Source organism: Schistocerca piceifrons, chromosome 4 (assembly GCF_021461385.2).
Source record: "Schistocerca piceifrons isolate TAMUIC-IGC-003096 chromosome 4, iqSchPice1.1, whole genome shotgun sequence".
NCBI lineage: Eukaryota > Metazoa > Arthropoda > Insecta > Orthoptera > Acrididae > Schistocerca > Schistocerca piceifrons.
In genome coordinates, this window is record NC_060141.1 from 368,875,883 (window position 1) to 368,896,341 (window position 20,459).

Consider the following 20,459-nt stretch of genomic DNA (forward strand, 5'->3'; position numbering starts at 1 on the left):
TAAATCAGACAAATCTAAATGCTGTCAATTCAACTAAATATTAAGGGATTACAATTATAAACAACTTGGATTGGAACAACCTCATAGACACTGTTGTAGCCAAGTTGAAACAAAGACTGTGTTTTAGTGGCAGAACACTAAGAATATGCAACAAATCTGCTAAAGAGATTGCCTACACTGTGCTTCTCTGTCCTTTGCTAGAGTATTTCTGTATGGCACTGTATTATCCTTACAGATAGAGTTAGTGGAGAACTTGCAAAAAAGTTCAAAGAAGGACAGCTTATTTTGTATTATTGCAAAATAGGAGAGATAGTTTCATGGATATGATATGTGAGTTAAGGTGGCAATCATTAAAAAGAAGGCATTATTCATTGCAATGAGATCTTTTCACGAAATTTCAATGCACAACATTCTCTTCCGATTGCAAAAATATTTTGTTGACACCCACCTACATAGGGAGAAATTATCATCACAATAAAATTAGAGAACACAGGGCTTGCACAGAAAGATTTAAGTGTTCATATTTCCTGTGTGCTGTTTGAGAGTGGAACTGTAGAGAAATAATGTGAAAGCGATTCGATGAATCTTCTAGGCACTTAAATGTGAACGTCACGTAAATGTAGATGTAACCACCGAACAGTGGCTAAAATGTTATTTCAGATTGTGGTAATAAATAATTTAATAGGGGTACTCGAAGCAAACAAAGGAATATCATTTTAATAGCACAGTAAGCAGTATCAGTTACTGGACTAAATCTTAGGAAAATTGTCCACATATACAAGTCCCTCATTTTCTACCGCTGCACTTATGCATATGTAGTAGGTACTGATGCAGCTCCTCCAAGTTACGCCACTCTCTCGCTGTTTGAATCCAAATACCTGCCTTCAGCTATTTGCTGGACCAGCTCACAAATTTGCACATCACCTAAAACACATATATCTTTCTGCACATATCCTTTGTTTTGCCAATATCTATCAACTCTGTAGTCCCGGTGGACTCATTTTAGAGTACATAAACATGTATACGAGCTTATTAAGTATAAGCATAATATTCTCTACAAATTCTATTTGTTCATGAAAATAACAATGTGATAAAAGGATAGGCCCCTACATGTGTTTAAAGTATATATTTCAAAATATATAAAACACATCTAAGGCTTCATATGAATTTAATATTTCCTTACCCCCTTTCATGAGTGGCACCCTTATGTCACTGACATGTCTATTCCCTCAGAATATTCAAACACAACACTACAAAACAGCAGACAACTTTATTAAATTACACAGAAAAGAAAAACAAGGATAATAAGGAGTAGTAAAGGATCTGTTGAAAAATCAAAACTAATGGAAATTACAGGAGTATTTCATAAAGAATAATACACAAAATTTCTGTCAGACCTTGAAAAACAATCTAAACAGCTATCCAGCACAGAATATTTACTTCAGAGATGTAAATACAAAACAATCTAAACAGCTATCCAGCACAGAATATTTACTTCAGAGATGTAAATACAAAATTGTCTTTAACAATAACAAGAACTCTGAAATACATTCAAAATACTTTAAAAACTTTCCAGAAGACATAGATTAGAAAGACATGGATTAGAACTCCCAGAGATTAATGAAAACCTAAAAACTGATTCCCCACTTATAGTTAAGGAAGTAGAGTAGCAATGAAATCTCTAAAAAATAACGAAGTGAGTGAGGACGTCACCATAACACTTTATTTCTTAAAGTAGTCCAAACCAAAAAGATCCCCGAGGAATATAGTGTGGCCCTAATACAACTACTGCAGAAGACGAGTAACAAGCAAGCTAGACGTTGACGATTATAGAGATATAATTCTTTTACCAATTGCTTATAAAACATTCTCAAGAATATTATTGAAACGGTATAACCCATGCTTGAGAGTTAACTAGGCGAATATAAAGGTGGTTTTAGAAAGGGAGATCCTGCTTCAATTATATTTTCAATCTGAAGTCCATAATTAATAACAGATCAATGAACTCCAAAGACATACAACATTTATTGATTTTAAAAAAGCTTTTGACCTTGTCAATAGAGAAACACCAAATAAAGTCATCCATGAATTTGGAGTTAAATCTAAATTGGGAAATCCTGTCCACAAAACACTTAAAAACACAATTTCATAAAATTTATGGGTGTGGTATCCTAAGCTTTAAAAATAAATACAGTTCTTAGACGAGGCAATGGCTTATTTCCACTCCTTTTCATTTGCATCTTGGAAGACATTAAGAGACTTTGGAATGAAGAATTTCACTCATACTGGGAAGAAAGAATTCTGACTCACTAATTTAAATTTCCTTGTCCGCAACATCCATATAGATGTCTCACATGGAGAAATTCTTTGCCAATATGGAAATAAACAGAGCGCAGATCTTAAACTCCTTTTGGGATATAGAAGTCTGATTATCATTCTAGTGCTCAGTCTCTTCTTACTTTGGTTTTCATTCTTTTTATTGGTGAAAAATACTCTTTCCATGCTTATCGATGACTGATAACATGCGAACCATGTGTGTTCCATCTCCCCACTTCATCTTATGCACAGAGAGCATTTCAGAATTCATCAGGATCTGTACTGTGCATTCCTACTAACATAGTACACAGAGCTTCCATTTATTGTCAGTTTCTTGAATGTTGTTTTTCATAAAATATGGAAATTTTTGTGCAAGTCTAGCAATAGATGGAATTCTCTTGTCTCTGGTGAAAATTGGAACAAGTTCCTCCATAAATTTTACAGTGTTATCTACGAAAGGATAGTCTGTTCAGCATTTTCAATCACATCATCTAAATTCTGTACCTTCAAAGTTCTTCCACTGGTCACAAGTCAGTCCATATTTATATTAATTTTCAACAAAACCTATGTTCCTACACTTCATCAAGAGATTGAAAATAAGAAAAAGATAGATTGCTACTCCCTGTAAAGATGACATGTTGAGTTGCAGACAGGCACAAGGAAACACACATATTCATTCACACAAGGAATCACACTTCAACCACACATGACCGCCATCTCCAGGAGCTCAGACCGTATTCAACTGACACGTGGAATGGAAGCAGCAATCTGGAGGGGCAGGGAAGGGGAAAGGGTAGCAGGGTATTGCGGGTGGGGGGGGGGGGGGAAGAATAGTGCCGTCTGATGGAGTGTGCAGGGACTAGACTGCCAACAGGTGCAGCGTCGGGAGGCCTTGTGGTAGGGCAGCGGGGTGGAAAGGGGGGGGGGGAGGATTGGGGAGCAAAAAAAGGACAGGAGCAGGAAAGAGGAAAGAATCTTAAAGATTAGCTTTTGCTCAGAGCCTTCCTCAGAAAAGGAAACACACACATACATTCATTCATTCACACAAACAAGTGCAGGGGTCTGGTGCTTTGGGAGGCTAGGAAAGTCTCATCCACATGGCTCATAAACAGGTCGGCATGCGGGTGCCCATGGCTGTGCCACAGATTTGTTTGTATAATTTTCCATCAAAGGTCAAGTAGTTATGAATTAGGATAAAGTTAGTACAGTGTATGGGGAATGAGCTAGTGGATTTGGAATCTGAAGGAGATTGAGAAAGGTAGGCGACAAAGGAAGTGGTTGGTATCTTTGATGTGGGAGGCTAGATTACAGGCAATTGGTTAGAGGTGTTGGCCAGAGAGAGGCAAAATTCTTTCAGTGGGGGCACAATAACCATCTACAGTGGGGCATTCAGGATTGTTGGGTTTTTGGATTTTGGAGAGCATATAGAAGGTGGGTGTCCAGGGTGTCATAGAGGTGAAGCGGGAAATGAATTCAGGAGACTGGTTCTGGGAAAGGCCTAAGGCTTTAAACGAGGCTTGGAGGTTATATTGGACTTCTAGGATGGAATCACTCTGGCTGAGTTTATAGGCGGAGGAGTCATATAATTGGCAAAGGTCTTCCTTCAGGTAGTCACTGCGATTCATAACAATAGCGGTGGAACCTTTGTCTGCGGGTAGGATGACTGAGTCAGGATTTCTTTTGAGGCTGTACATGGCTTTCCTTTCTTCTGCTGAAAGGGTGGTGTTCTGAGGAAGGGACTCGGGGAAGGATGGTGACACAAACTTGAAGGGAAGAAATTCCTGGAAGGTGAGCAGGGGATGGGGTGCTTAGGTGGGAGAGGGGGGACGATCATGGTTGCATGGTGATACAAACCACGAGAGGCAGGATTCAATGTTGGCTTTGGTTGGAGGGTTTGGAGGCGAAGAAGTGTTTCCATTTCAGGGATTGGCAGAAAGAGAGTATGTCTTTGCAGGGCTAAACATGATGCCTTTGGATTAGACTGAAAATCTTCTGTGGGGCTGAGCGTCTTGGTTGACAGGTTAACAACAGTGTTACAGGAATGTTTCAGCTCTGGATTTGGTGGAGTGTTGGTAAGGAGTTTCAGGGGATGTGGCAAGTTGAAAAAATCAGCTAGGCAGGGTCTGGGTGCTATGAGGGGTTGACAAGGAGGAACACTGTGGGTAGGATAGTGGTGCCACAAGTTGGCAGCAGACTGTAAGCAGTCTGGATAACTTATGGGAGTGCTGTCTTGAATGCTCCTCCAGGTGCTGGAGAGATGAGTTGCATGTAACAAGGATTGCACAGTAGCAGTATCTTCCAGAGGGAACAGAGGTGGTTCTGGGACACCTGTGCCATGCAGATGTGGTTTTGCAATATCAGGTTTTTGAGGGCCAGAGACTGGCAGAATCTGTGAAAGGAGAGGTGGGATCTACAGAGAATGAATTTTTACAGTTAGGCCATGGGGGTGGATTAGGTGGTTTAGGCAACATTTAGGGAACACAATGTGGGGCTGAGTTTTTTGCCAGGGAAGGGGTACTTTTCTGACATGGTGCAGAAAGTTGTATCAGGTGTTCATTGTGACAGGGACAGGGTAGGGAAAAAAAGGAATGATATGTAAAAATATGCAAAAATGCATGAAAACACACAAAAATATGTTAAAAATGAACAGAAGAGGGGGAGAACAGGAATGCCTGAAGTATGGGATTACATGTGTGAGTGCTGGGAAGAGAGGGCGAAGGTGGATTGGCAAAGTCTAGAATCACAAGATTGTATGGCATGGATTGGTGTGAAAAATAAAACACTAAACATGTGAGGATGATGGAGGAAGTGGGATCAATAGGAGTAAATACAATTATCAGAGGAAGAATTTGAGGCTTTATATTCTGCAACAACAATAAGTGCGGTCACATAGCTATGTGTTGTATGCACACAGGAACGTAGATATAACGTGCCTCGAAAGTGCATATAGTTTGATATTGGACACTGAGAAGAATAATGCTATACAGAATAGTAACAAAGGAAAACATTATGGGATTGTTGCATAGAAGAAAAGCTATTAGGCAGAATCAAACAATGGAAACTCCAAGTTGGAATAGAAACAGTATAAGGAAGAGATGGACTGCTATTCACCATAAAGATGAAACACTGAATTGTAGGTGGGCACAACAAAAAGCCACTTACACATTAGCTTTTGGCCTAAGCCTTCTTCAGAAAAGGAAACACACAAACAATCATTCGCACAAGCAAGCACACGTCACACACGCTTGACTGCCATCTCTGGCAGCTTGGACTGGAATGCAGCTGTAGAATGGAGGCAGCAATCTGGAGAAGGCAGGAAAGAGGAAGGGATAGCAGGTTGTTGGTGGGGGAGAGAAGAGTGCTGTCTGACAGTGTGTGCAGGGACTAGACTTTTAACAGGTGCAGCATCATAAGGCTGTGGGGCAATGAGGTGTGAGGGGAGTGGGGTGATGAGCAAAAACGGAAAGGAGAGGGAAAGGGGAAAGGCAGGCAGTTACATTGGCAGTTAGTGGCACAAAAAGAGAGTGAGGGAACTAAAATAGGGAAGAGGTGATAGGGCAGAGGGAGCAGAAACTGTTGGGTGGAGTGTGTGGGGTCAGCAAGTTACCACAGGTTGAGGCCAGGATAATTTAGTGAGTGGAGAATGTGTTGTAAAGATAACCATAACCCCCATTTGTGCAGTTCAGAAAAGCTGGTGGCTCAGGTGGTGAAGTAGCCATTGAAATCTATTTATTATTTATTTATTTATTTGTGCATATAAATCTCATTTTCAGTGCATATATTGTACACAGGATATTGGACAGAAAACCTTTTTGGCTATTGGTTTTTCAAACGTGAAACATACATTATTTAAATTTTTATAACAAATTGGATCTATACAGTTAATAACTACAATTTTTTTGAAATACTGTATATTTATAACTTATTTCTACAATTAAAGATACAAATCACTTTTTTTCTTGCATAAGATACTGTGAGATTGAATAGTAGCAGTTTTTCAGAAGGTAGGCTGTCACAGACTTTTTAAAGCTCTGTAGTTCAGGAAGAGATTTTATGTATCTTGGTAATCTGTTGTAAAGTTTTGTTCCTGCATGGTAAATACCTTTTTGGCATAATGTGGTGTTACTATGATTAACATGTATGTCACTGTCTGACCAGGTGCTGTAATCATGGACACTTTTGTTCTGAGGAAAAAGGTTTTCTTTTCTCAGTATGCTGTTTTTGACATGCATGACTACTTCCAGTATATAAATGCAGGGAAGTGGTAGGATCTTTAGAACTTTAAAGAAAGGTTTGCATGGTTTCCTGCTGCTCACTTGTTTCATTATTCTTATAATTGCCTTTTGTTTCCTGAAAACTGTTATGGCCTGGTGTACATTTTCCCAGAAAATGATACCGTACTTCAGTATTGAATGTACATGAGCATAGTATACAGCCCTAACTGTTTCTGCATTAGTATTGTTGCAAAGAATTCTTACTACATAGCTCATTTTTGCTAGTTTTGAATTTAGGGATGTGGTATGAGTGCTCCATTTAAGATTTTCCTGGATATGAATCCCTAGAAAATTAGTTTCATTGACAGCACTAATGTTTCGGCTATCTATACAAGATTTTTATTTTGATCAGTGTGGAAATTCATGAGTACTGTTTTTGGGGATTAACTATTAGCCTGTTTCTGGTAAACCACTCAGACACTCCTTTTGTAATACTTTTGCAGATGCAGTAAGATTTTCTTCTTCATTCTCTTCAATCAATAGACTGGTGTCATCGACAAACAGTACTGGTTCAGAATCTCTGACGTGTGATGGGATATCATTAATGTAAACCAAAAAAGGAAAGGGAATCATTAATGTAAACCAAAAAAAGAAAGGGACCTAAAATGGAGCCCTGTGGAACAGCATGACTTAGTCCACATGGTTCTGAAAGGTATACCTGAAGTTCATTTCCTTCTATGTGCTTAATTTCAGTTACCTGAGAGTGATATTCCAAATATGATTTAATCCACTGATTTGGCACACCTCTTACACCATACCATTCAAACTTCCTCAGGAGTACAGAATGATCAATCACATCAAAAACTTTTTTAGGTCCAAGAATAAACCTGAGATATTTCTGTGGTTGTCCACTGCATTTAAGACAATTATCAGATTGAAAGTGGCTGTTTCAATAGATTGCTGTGGTCTGAAGCCATGCTGACATCCAGAAATACTATTATTATTGTTGAAGAATGTAGTTAGTTTTGAAAGGAACACTTTTTCAGTAATTTTTGAAAATGCTGACAATAGAGACATAGGCCTATAGTTACCCATACATTGATCACCTTTTTTATATAGGGGTATTACTTTTGCCATTTTCAGTTGCTGAGGGAAGACACCACATAATAAGGACGAATTGCATATGTCTAATAAAGGCCAAAGTATTTGTCTTGCTGTTATTTTTATAATATAATCTGGAATGTCATCAATACCAGTTGAATAATTACTCTTTAGTGAATTAATGGCATTTAAGTGCTCTGTTGGGCTTATTGAGCTGAGGAACATGGATATATTATTTATTTCAATAGATGAAAGTTCTTTCCATGTTGTATTATGTGGATTTCCAAATTTTTCCTTCACTAATTTTCCAGCAACAGTTGCATAATAAGAATTGAAACTGTTTGCAACTGCCCTAGTGTCAGTGACATTCTTGCCATCATGTGATATCACAATATTTTTGTGAGTTGTCTTCTTCCTCGTAAGATCCTGCACAGCTATCCACATGGACTTAGTTTTATTGGATAAATTCATATTAAATTTGTCATTTTCCTTAATTTTTGCCTCTTTTATGACACGTTTCAAAACTAGCTAGTGTTTTTGAAATAATTAATAAATTCTGGACTGCTATGAGTTTTTGACTGCAGAAAAAGTTCCCGCTTCCTTTTACAAGATGCGTGATGTAATCCTGTTTTTGAATCTATCTGTGGTTTTGGAAATCACTTTCCTTTGTGGAAAAGCTATGTCAAAGTCATGCTTGAAACTGTTCAAAAAAATTTCCATTTTTTTCATTGGTAATAGAGGTATCATATACTTCTTTCCAAGATTGTTCGCTGATTAGATACTGGAAGTATTCAATATTTTTCCTACTATAAAACGAAAGTGTTATGTTCTGCTACATGTCATCGCAAAGGGTGGTCTACTTTACTCTTGGGCACAGTTTTAGGGTGACCATTCATTCTGGTTTGGCAGTAATACCAATTTAAAAACCTGTGCTTAGTGAGTGGATCAAGGATGTAAAAGACCCACTGTAGCTTAATAACGAAATTCAGAAAATGAAGCAAAGGCTGTTGCACTCTCTGTTCAAAATAGGACACATAAATGACAGCAGGCAGAGATTAGTAGAGATTCGTGCAACTGTGAAAAGATCTATGCTTGAAGTATACAACAGCTACCACCATCACACCTTGGCTAAAGATCTGGTGGAGAATCTGAAAAATTCTTGTCCTATATAAAATCTCTAAGCAGTCCAAGGCTTCCATCCAGTCAGTTGCTAACAGTCTCATTTGGTAATAGAAGATAGCAAAAGGAAGGCTGAAGTTTTAAATTCAACATTTAAGAAATTGTTCACACAGGAACATTTCAGTGTGTCCCCTATGGCTAACATAGTAATGAGCATCCCTGGTGTAGAGAAACAACTGAACAGGTTGAAAACAAATAAGTCACCTGGTCCGAATGAAACCCCAATTTGGTTTTACAAAGAGTACTCCACATCATTGGCCCCTTACTTTGTTTGCATTTATCGTAAAACTTTTGAGCGGTTCAAAGTGCCAAGTGACTGGAAAAGAGCAAAGGTACTCCTGTATATAAAAAGGGTAAAAGAATGGACTGGCAAAATTACAGACTAATATCCTAAACATCAGTTTGCTGCAGAATTCTAGAACCTATTCTGAGTTTGAATATAATAATTTCCTAGAGACCAAAAAGCTCATGTCCATGATTTAGCATGGCTTTAGAAAGCATCACTCATGTGAAACTCAGCTTTCTCTTTTCTCACATGATATATTGCAATCTATGGATGAATGGCAACAGGCAGATTCCAGATTTCTAGATTTCCAAAAAGCATTTGACATGGTACCCAACTGCAGACTGTTAACGAAGCTAAGTGCATACAGAATAGGCTCCCAGATATGTGACTGGCTCAAAGACTTCTTAAGTAATAGAATGCAGTATGATGTCCTCGATGGTGAGTGTTCAACAGAGAATCAGGTAACATCAGAAATGCACCCACGAAATGTGATAGGACCAATTTTCTGTATACATAAATGATGTTGCAGAAATGGTGAGCATCAATCACCGTCAGGTGGCTTGCGGAGTATGGATGTAGATGTAGATGATGATGATGTGGTGTACAGGAAGGTGTCGAAGGTAAGTGACTGTATGTTGATACAAGATGATCTAGACAAAGTTTTGAGTTGGTGTGATGAATGGTGACTGGCTCTTAATGTAGGAAAATGTAAGTTAATGCAGATGAGTAGGAAAAACAAACCCATGTTGAGATACAGCATTAGTGGTGTCCTTGACATAGTCACATCATTTAAATATCTCGGCATGACGCTGCAAAACGATATGAAATGGTATGAGGGGACTGCGGTAGACTTCGGTTAATTGGGAGAATTGTAGGAAAGTGTTGTTCAACTGCAAAGGAGGACTGCATATGCTAGTCCGACCTATTCTTGTGTACTGCTCAAGTGCTTGGGATCCACACCAGGTCAGATTGAAAGAAGACGTTGAAGCAGTTCTGAGATGAGCTGCTAGATTCGTTGACAGTAGGTTCAATCAGCATGCAGGTGTTGCGGATATGCTTCCAGAGCTCAAATGGGAATCCTTGGATAAAGGAAGACATTCATTTTAAAGAAGACTACTGAGAAAGTTTAGAGAACTGGCATTTGAAGCTGACTGCACAACGATCGTACTGCCGCCAACATACATTTTGTGTAGGGACCATGAAGATAATATACGAGAAATTAGGAGTCATATGGAACCATATAGACAGTTGTTTTTCCTTCACTCTATCTCAGAGTGGAACAGGAAAGGAAATGACTAGTTGTGGTAAAGGGTACCATCCGCCATTCACTGTATGGTGGCTTGCGGTGTATGGATATAGATGTAGATTGCAGCATAGCTGTATACGACATCGCTGCTTTCGCAAGTGGCCCGGCCTCTGATGGGAGTAGTAGGATAAGCCTGTGACAGGACTGGAATAGGAAATGATGGGTGGACTGGGTAGGTCATACATTTGGATCTTCCACAGGGATATGCTCCCTGTGGCAAGGGTGTGGCATTGGAAGTGGCATAGGGATGATCTAGGATGTTGTGGAGGTTGGGTGGGTGACTGATCACCTCTTTAAGAGGGTTGGGAAAACACCTAGACTGGTTCTGGTTATTGATTATACCTTCCAAGATCTGGACTCAGAGCCAAGACACCCTATCCTCGTTCCTTCATGACCTCAACCCTTCTCTTCCATCCGCTTCACCTGGTCCCCCTCAACCCAGCATGCCACCTTCCTGGATGTTGACCCTCTCCTCTCTGATGGCTCCACCCACAACAGTCCTCATTAAACCCACCAACCACCAACAGTATCTACATTTGGACAGTTATTATCCCTTCCACACTAAAAAATGCCTCCCACACATCCTGGCCACCTGGGGACAGTGTATCTGCTGACAAGAACTCCTTCACCCAGTATGCTGAGGGACTCACTAGGGGCTTCACGGATAGGCATTATCCTCCTAACCTTATCCACAAACACATCTCCTGTGCTATTTCCCCACACACCCCAACACTCCCACATCCCCCAAGAACCAGCCGCAAAGGTGCACCCCTTCATCACACAACATTACCTTGGACTGGAACAACTGAAACACATTCTTCATCAGGGCTTTGATTACCTGTCATCATGCCCTGAAATGAGAGAGATCATATCCAAGATTCTTCCCACCCCTCCTAAGGATGTGTTCATCACCCACCCAACCTCCACAACATCCTAGTCCATACCTATGCTACTTCCAATTCCACCCCTTGCCACAGGGATCACATCCCAGTGGAAGACCCAGGTGCAAGACCAACCCAATCCACTCACTCAGCATTTCTCATTCAAATCCTGTCACGGGCTTATCCTACCCCACTAGATGCCGGACCACCTGTGAAAGCAGCTATGTCATACACCAGCTCTGCTGCAGTCATTGCACAGTATTTTATATTGGTATGACTACCAAACAGCTGTCCACAAGAATGAATGGCCACTGCCAAACTGGCCCCAAGAGTAAAGTAAACCACACTGTCGCACAACAAGTAGCAGAACATAACACACTTGATTTCAATGGCATCTCCACTACCAGTTCCATCTGGATCCTCTCCTTCACCACCATCTTTTCTGAACAGCATGGATGGGTGTTATCTTTACAACAAATTCTCCACTCTCTAAATTATCCCGGTCTCAAGCTACAATAACTTGCTGTACCCACATCCTCCATACAACATTTTCCGCCCCCTGTGTGCTATCACATCCTCCCTGTTGTAGTTCCCTCACCCTCTTTGTGAGCTGCCCTCTGCCAATGCACCCACTCATCTTTCCCCTCCCCCCTCTCCTTTTTTGTCGCCCCCCCCCCCCCCCCCACCTCCACTCTAGCCCATGCATGTACCAGCAGACAGCACTTTTCTCTTCCCCCACCTATACCCTGCTATGCTTTCCCCTTTCTTGACCCCTCCAGATTGCTGCTTCTATTCTAAATGACAGCTGTATTCCAGTCTGAGCTGCCAGATATGGCAGTCATATGTGTGTGAGGTGTGCATGCTAGTGTGAATGTATGTGTGAGTATGCTTCCTTGGTTTTGACCAAAAGCTGATATGTAAGTGGCTCTCTTCAATATTCCTGTCTGCAACTCAATGTACCATCTTTATGGTGAGTAGTGATCTATCTTTTCCTTACATTGTTGATATTCCAACCTGTAGTTTCCATTGTTTAATTTTGCCTAACTGCTTTTCTTCTTTCTGACAACCCTGTGATGTTTTGTTTTGTTACTATTCTCTATAGCACTTCTCAGAGTCCATTCTTTCTATTTTTTCCTGTGTTTATTCACTGCCTTCCAAACCACACACACTCGAGTCACATTGTATCAACTATCTCATCTGACCATGCAGATTGTTGATGTAGCACCTGATGTCCCTGATTATTCCCACCAATAATTATATTTACTCCTGTTGGTCCCACTTCATCCCTCATCTTTGCACATTTTAGCATTTTATTTTCCACATCTACCCATACCACACAAACTTGTGATCCTCGATCTTCCCCCTTCTCCCTCCCTTCCCTTTTTAACGTATTTGTTCATAATTTTATATAGTTTCATGCCTTTTTTGCATTTGTGTGTATTTATATGTAGTTTCTGTGCATACTTATACATAGTTTCGAGCATTGCTACATATTTTTACATACTTGTGTGTATTTTTGCGTATCTGTGCGTTTTACTGTGTGCCTTTTAAGTATTTTTTACACCACTTTTCTGCTGTCCAGCTCCCCTCACAACTGTCTAACACCTTCATTTGCCCACTCCTGTGTCATCCTGTTCCCCCTACCCTCTCCCTGCCACACTGGACCCCTGCTCCATCTTTCTGTACCAGTTCAGAAAAGTATTCCTTTCCCTAGCAAAAACCAAGCTCACATCCTCTTTCTTAAATGCTGCCCCACCAAAAGCCTAGTCATAAAAATTTCTTTCTCTTGATCCCACATCTCCTTTTACAATGATCTTCAGCTTTTTGGATTCCACCAGTCACTGGACCTCACAAACCTGGTACAGCCAAAACACACCTCCATGGCACAGACATTCCAGAACCACCTCTACTTTCTTTGGATGATGCTGCTGCTAAGCAATTCTTGCTATGTACATCACATCTCTGAAATTGAATACCTTGCTCCAGAAACCACATTCATAAGTTATCCAACTGGCTGATACCCTACTGCCACCTGGGGGCAACACTATCCAACCCGTATCCTAATCACAGTGCTCCTCCTTGTCAACCCCTCATAGCACCCAGTCCCTGTCTCACTGACCTTTTCTGCCTAGCTGAGATTTTCAGCCTGCCACATCCCCAAAACTCCCTACCAGCATTCCACCAAATCCAGAGCCAAAACATTCCTTAACACTGTTATTAACCTTCCCACCAAAACCATCAGCCTCACAGATGTATCAGTCCTATCCAAGGCCACACCTGTAGCCCTACACCCAAATTTAACCATGTTGGACTTGTCAGAGACCTACTCTCCTTCTCCCAATCCCTGCAATGGAAACACCTCTTTGTTCCCAATCCCTCCAACCAAAGTGAACCTAATCCTAACATTGTACCCTGCCTCTCCCAGTTCCACCATCTGCCAGTGATCCTCCCCCTTTCCTACCTAATCTTGACCTGTTCACCTTCCATGGATTCCAAACCTCCAACTTGGCCTAACCAACCTTCCTCATGTCCCTTCCTCAGAACCCTAACATTTCAGAAGAAGAAATGACAGCCATACTCAAACTTACAACAAATCCTGACTTAATCATCTATAAACTCTGCCCGAGTGATTCCATCCAGCATAACCTGCAATTCCTGCTTCAAGTCTTAGGCCCCACTTAGAACCTGTCCCCTGAATCCATTTCCCTCCTCACTCCTATGACACCACACACACACACACACACACACACACACACACACACACACACACACACACAAAATCCACAATCCCAACAACACAGGATGCCCCAGTGTAGCTGGTTATTGTGCTCCCACTGCAATGATTTTGGCCTTCACTGACCAACACTTCCAACAAACTGTCCATAATCTAGCCTGCATGCCAAAGATACCAACCACTTCAGTCCCCACCATCCACATCTCTTTACTTCCTGGATCCCTATTCGTTACTGTTGATGACACTTCCCTATACAACAACATTCCTCATGCTCTTGGTCTTATTGCTACTGAACACTACCTTTCCCAACATCCTTTAGATTCCACTCATTCCTCATACACCTTACTAGCGTTATCATAGCTCACAACTACTTCTCCTTTTCAGGAAAGTTATACAAACAAATCGCTGCCATGGGCAACTGCATGTGAAACTGTTATGGATCATCTAGAGGGGACCTTCCTAGTCTCCCAAAGTGCCAAATCCATGGTCTGGTTCAGGTTCATTGATACCTTTGTGATCTGGACTCAATGCCAGAACACCCTGTTTTCATATCTTCACAACCTTAATACCTTCTGTCCCATCCACTTCACCTGGTCCTCCTCAACCGAGCATGCTACCTTCCTAGACATTGACCTCCTCCTCTCTGATGGCTCCATTCACATTCCTGTCAACATTAAACCCACCAACCACAAACAGTACGTGCATTTCAACATCTGTTGTCCCTTCCACACCAAAAAATTCCTCCTATACAGCCTGGCCCCCTGCAGATGGAGTATCTGCTGTGACAAGAACTCCCTTGATCAGTATGCTGAGGGTCTCACTGAGGCCTTCAGACAGGCACTAACCCCCAAACCTAGTTCAGAAACAAATCTCCCTTGCCATTTACCCAGACACCCCTAATCCTCCCACCACTCCCAAGAAGAACCAGCTGCAAAGGAGTGAACCCCTCGTCACTCAGTACCATCTCTGACTGGCGCAACTGAAACACATCCTTCATCAGGTCTTTGATTACCTGTTAACATGCTCTGAAATGAGGGACATCCTACCCATGATCCTTTTCACCTACTCTAGTCATCACAAGCATCACCTATCCCATGAAAGGCAGGGCTACCTGAGAAATCAGCCACGAGGTCTAATAGCTAACCTGCATCCATTGTGCTGCATTCTATGTGGACATGACAACCAACAAGCTGTCTGTCTGCATGAATGGCCACTGACAAACTGTGACCAAGAAACAGTTGGACCACCCTGTTGCTGAGCACGTCACCCGACATGACTTTCTTCATTTCAGTGACTGCTTCACAGCCTGTGCCTTTTGGATCCTTCCCACCAACATCATCTTTTCTGAACTGTGCAGGTGGGAACTCTCCCAGCAATATTTCCTACATTCCCATAACCTTCTGACTGTACATAGCTGCCCTACCCTTTCTCCAACTCATCCCTGTTCGCTCTCGGAAACACCACTTTACCGCCCCTCCCCCTTACCCTGCTATCCCTTCCCCTCCTCAGCACCCTGATTTGTGTGTGTGTGTGTGTGTGTGTGTGTGTGTGTGTGTGTGTGTGTGTGTGCTGGAATGTTGCCTATTTTTGACAAAGGCCTTGCTGGCCAAAATCTCACTTTCTGACAGCGTTTTCCTCACACTGTTGATATTCCAATCTAGAGTTTCCATTGTTTGATATAAAATGAGAGATGTTTCTACATACAACATTTTATAGGGTTGATTCTAAATAATTTTCCCTTTGGTAACATTCTAATAGTTTTTTCAATGTTGCCTCAACAACACGATGTATGGCATGGATTTTAGGAGACTGATTGCATCTTAAGGTTAAGCGTGTTGAAAATAGACTAATTAAAATCCATACAATTAAGAAAGAGCCTTTATAGGATTAATATTTAAGTTCTGTAGAAGTTACTTCCTAAAAGTCAATCATTAGTCACAGCGGCAATAAAATGGCTTCAGAGCATGATTATGTTCAAGAAACCTGAATACAACCATATGTAAAAGAAATCAGCATGTAATTTGAGAAGTTTAAAATTTGGAAAGATATTTCAGTTTGTCAAGAAATTTGCATCCTTACTGAAAATAATTAAATATGTTCTCTGCTAGGTCTTCTATACCTCTAGGCATGATTAAGCTTGTTCAAGAAGCACATAGTACATATGAATGAAAAATGCATTTCATCATAAAGAGCTTTGAAATATTTTGCTTAAATAAAATGGAAAAGAAATGATGGGACCTTCTCATAGCAAAACCTATCATATTTTGTTTGTAACAAATATTATTGCAGCAGAATTAACTTCACCTAACCTGCCTTGGCTGTAAAATCATTTACGATTCCAGCTACTTTCATTCTGCTGCAATGAATATGGTTTTCAGCCCATGAAAACTAAAGAAGCAGAGAGGCAACAATAAAATGCTTGCATGACATTGGGCAGTTGCTGACTACCACCAGGTGACAAACAGTAACCTTTGGCCAAATAGTGGAGTGTTGTGCTTGCATTGATATGAATTTGAATTAATGATTCCAATTACTTTTGTTCTGCTGCAGTGAACACTTTTCTATCTATGGATCAGGTCTATATGTGTCTGAGTATACCTTCAATCACTCAGAGTGGCAAATCCTGGCCTGCAAGGAAACTGGTAAGGTGAATTTCACTGGCCTTACCTGCGTCTTGTAATCTAGAGTTGTCTTTAATTGATGGTATATCAGTGAGTTTAGGCTGTCTTTGCTGAGCACACTTAATTATGTGCTCCTTTCTACTATCATACTTTGCTGTATCACTTTTATTTCCTGTATCACTTTTACAAGATGCAATTTTTAGATGGACAAAAAATTCCCTGAGCATTTCAGGAGTGTGGAGGAAGATGGTGTCAAGGAGCTCCTGATAAATTCTGGGGAGAGGGAGGGGAGGGGGGCATTTGGTGAGCAGGAGGGCAAGGAGGGGGTCGGCAAACTACAACAATGACATTTTTTGTCTCGGCTGGCTGAGCTATATACTAGACATAAGCAGTAGTTAAACAACAGTTTGTAAACAATGACAATTTATGTTGAGTAAATTCTGGTGTGGGTCCCGCACACTTAAGCAATGTTCTAGAACCAGTTGCACAAGTGAACTGTAAGCAATTTCCTTTGTAGATTGGTTGCACTTCCCCAGTATTCTACCAATAAACCAAAGTCTACCATCTGCGCCATCCACGACTGAACCTAAGCATTCATTCCATTCCATATTTCTATAAAAGTCACACCCAGGTATTTGTATGAGGCCAATTCCAACAGTGACTCAGTGATATTATAGTCATAGGATACTAGGTTTTTTTCCCCATTTTGTGAAGTGCAAAATTTTATATTTCTGGACATTTAGAGCAAGTTGCCAATCTCTGCATCATGTTGAAAAGTTATCAAGATCTGCCTCAATATTTATGCAGCTTCTTTCAGATTGCAAAAAACCTTTTTACTATTAATATTGTCTGAGAAGTCCAGGTTTACCTGAAGAATTGCTACTCTGTTAGAACAAAGTCCAGGTTTACCTGCAGAATTGCTCTCTGTTAGATCATAACCTCGTGCATAGCATAGGACATTTTGTGCTGCTGCTGGGCCAACCACTAAACATTGTCTCTTTTTCCCACTGTGGATTATACAGGGTGATTCAAAAAGAATACCACAACTTTAAAAATGTGTATTTAATGAAAGAAACATAATATAACCTTCTGTTATACATCATTACAAAGAGTATTTAAAAAGGTTTTTTTCCACTCAAAAACAAGTTCAGAGATGTTCAATACGGACCCCTCCAGACACTCGAGCAATATCAACCCGATACTCCAACTCGTTCCACACTCTCTGTAGCATATCAGGCATAACAGTTTGGATAGCTGCTGTTATTTCTCGTTTCAAATCATCAATGGTGGCTGGGAGAGGTGGCCGAAACACCATATCCTTAACATACCCCCATAAGAAAAAATCGCAGGGGGTAAGATCAGGGCTTCTTGGAGGCCAGTGATGAAGTGCTCTGTCACGGGCTGCCTGGCGGCCGATCCATCGCCTCGGGTAGTTGACGTACTTGAACCAATTTCAGGCGATAAGGTTTCATAACTAACCTTTTTCGTAGGACTCTCCATACAGTTGACTGTGGAATTTGCAGCTCTCTGCTAGCTCTGCGAGTCGATTTTCCTGGGCTGCGAACAAATGCTTGCTGGATGCGTGCTACATTTTCATCACTCGTTCTCGGCCGTCCAGAACTTTTCCCTTTGCACAAACACCCATTCTCTGTAAACTGTTTATACCAACGTTTAATACACCACCTATCAGGAGGTTTAATACCATACTTCGTTCGAAATGCACGCTGAACAACTGTCGTCGATTCACTTCTGCCGTACTCAATAACACAAAAAGCTTTCTGTTGAGCGGTCGCCATCTTAGCATCAACTGACGCTGACGCCTAGTCAACAGCGCCTCAAGCGAACAAATGTACAACTAAATGAAACTTTATAGCTCCCTTAATTCGCCGACAGATAGTGCTTAGCTCTGCCTTTTGTCGTTGCAGAGTTTTAAATTCCTAAAGTTGTGGTATTCTTTTTGAATCACCCTGTATTTCACAACAAATTTTACCTTCCTGAACACTGCCACCACAGATTCAGAATCCAAATTCAAGCTGATATCAACACAATCGTGACACTCCACTAATTTGCCAAAGGTCATAGTGTCACCTTGTGAGAGTCAGCAATGGCCCAGTGTCTTGGATGCACTTAACTGCTGTCCCTCTGCTTCTTTTATTTTCCATGGCTGAAAAATGTATTCATTGCAGCAGACTAAAAGCAACTGGAATCCTTGGCAGTATCAGAAGGCATATTAAAAACAGCCTATTTCACAGAACACATAAAATCAACAATTTGTAAATGCTGGGGTGTCAATGCAAGGTTTAAACCTTCCACTAAAACAGAGTCCCTTGTCACAAGAGCCTATCAAGTGCCTTTAATCTTGTTGTCTTATCCTCTGACATGCCCTGTAGCAATACACCTTGCTACTCTGTAGAAACCACTAGTTCAGGTGTACAACTCATTAAGGATTCGGCACATTTCTTAGAGTGAATAGAGAAATTGAATTTGAATGACTCTAATATATTATTAAGTTCTGATGTGATCTCTCTGTTTACTCGTGTCCCTCTTTCTGATTCATTATGGATCATTGAAGTTGGGTTTGATGTTGATATGTATTGACTTCTACTTACTCTTTATTCACTGAGCATTTCTGTGAATAGAGAGATGGAGTCGTGATGGGGAGCCATTTGACATCTGTTATTGACAGTCTGTTTATGGAAGGTTTCAAGGAACTTGCTCTCGAATCAGCACCATTGAAGTTGCATGTTTTTTAGATACGAAGGTAATATTTTTGTTGTTTGGTCTCATGTAAGTGAGAATTTAAACAGCTTTTAGAATATCTGAATTCAGTACACTCCAATATTCACTTCACTATGGAGGTGGAAAAGGATGGTTGTCTTCCCTTCATTGATGTGTTGGTCAGTTGGAAGATTAATGGTACTTTGGGACACGCTGTTTCTAGGAAGCCATCTCACACCGATCTGTATTTTCAGGCTAACAGTTGTCACCATCAGGTTTACTGTAATAACTGTCACCATCTGGCTCAGTGTGAAGGATTACTCCATACCTTCGTTCATGGAGGTCAAATTGTCTTTGACCCTGGAAGTTTGTCAGCTGATTGAGCCCTCCTTGAAGTCACGTTTTACCAGAACACTTATAGTGAAAGATAGATCATATATGTGTAGCACTATCAACCAATAAGTCTGCAGCTCTTTTACCTTACACAGATAGTATTTCCAACACAATTGGTTGTATTCTACAGAAAAACAGTGTGAAGTATGTTTTTCAACCACTATCTGAGATTAGAGTCCTTTTATATTCTGTTAAGGATGATCTTGGTTTGTGTAAGGTCAATGTCTACTGTATCTCTTGCAGTTTTGTCATGCCACACAGTGCTCATACTATCAGGACTGTGGAAGACCAGTGTATTGAACATAAGCATCACACATGCTTAGTACAGCTGGGAAAATTTGCTGTTGCATAATACTGCCTTGGTAAGGTCATCTATCAAATACTGGTATGCACTTCCAGCTATTAGAGTAGTGTTATTATGGAAGTAGTTGACGTTAAATTTGCAAGTGACAGTATAAATAGAGACAGTGGTTTTTGCTTAAATTCCTACTCAAATGACATAGGGACAGAGTTAACGGTGCTTGCTCACCCACTGGTAATTTATATTCACTGCGGATAATTTCTGATGTTGGTCATCTTTGGTTCTGCAGCAATGCTAGTTGTTCACAGTGTGTTGCTGTATTTCAATGCAAATCCTGGTGCAGAGAATCTGAGGATACTTTGAATGATGTAACAGGCTGCCCTCATGAACTACACAAACAATACAGCAT

General features: G+C 40.7%; 1 protein-coding gene across 1 annotated transcript in view; it reads left to right on the top strand.

Annotated features, from left to right (window-relative positions):
- Positions 1-20,459, top strand: part of LOC124795491 — a 110,824-nt gene that overhangs the window by 65,185 nt on the left and 25,180 nt on the right. The gene's annotated exons all lie outside the window — the stretch shown is intronic.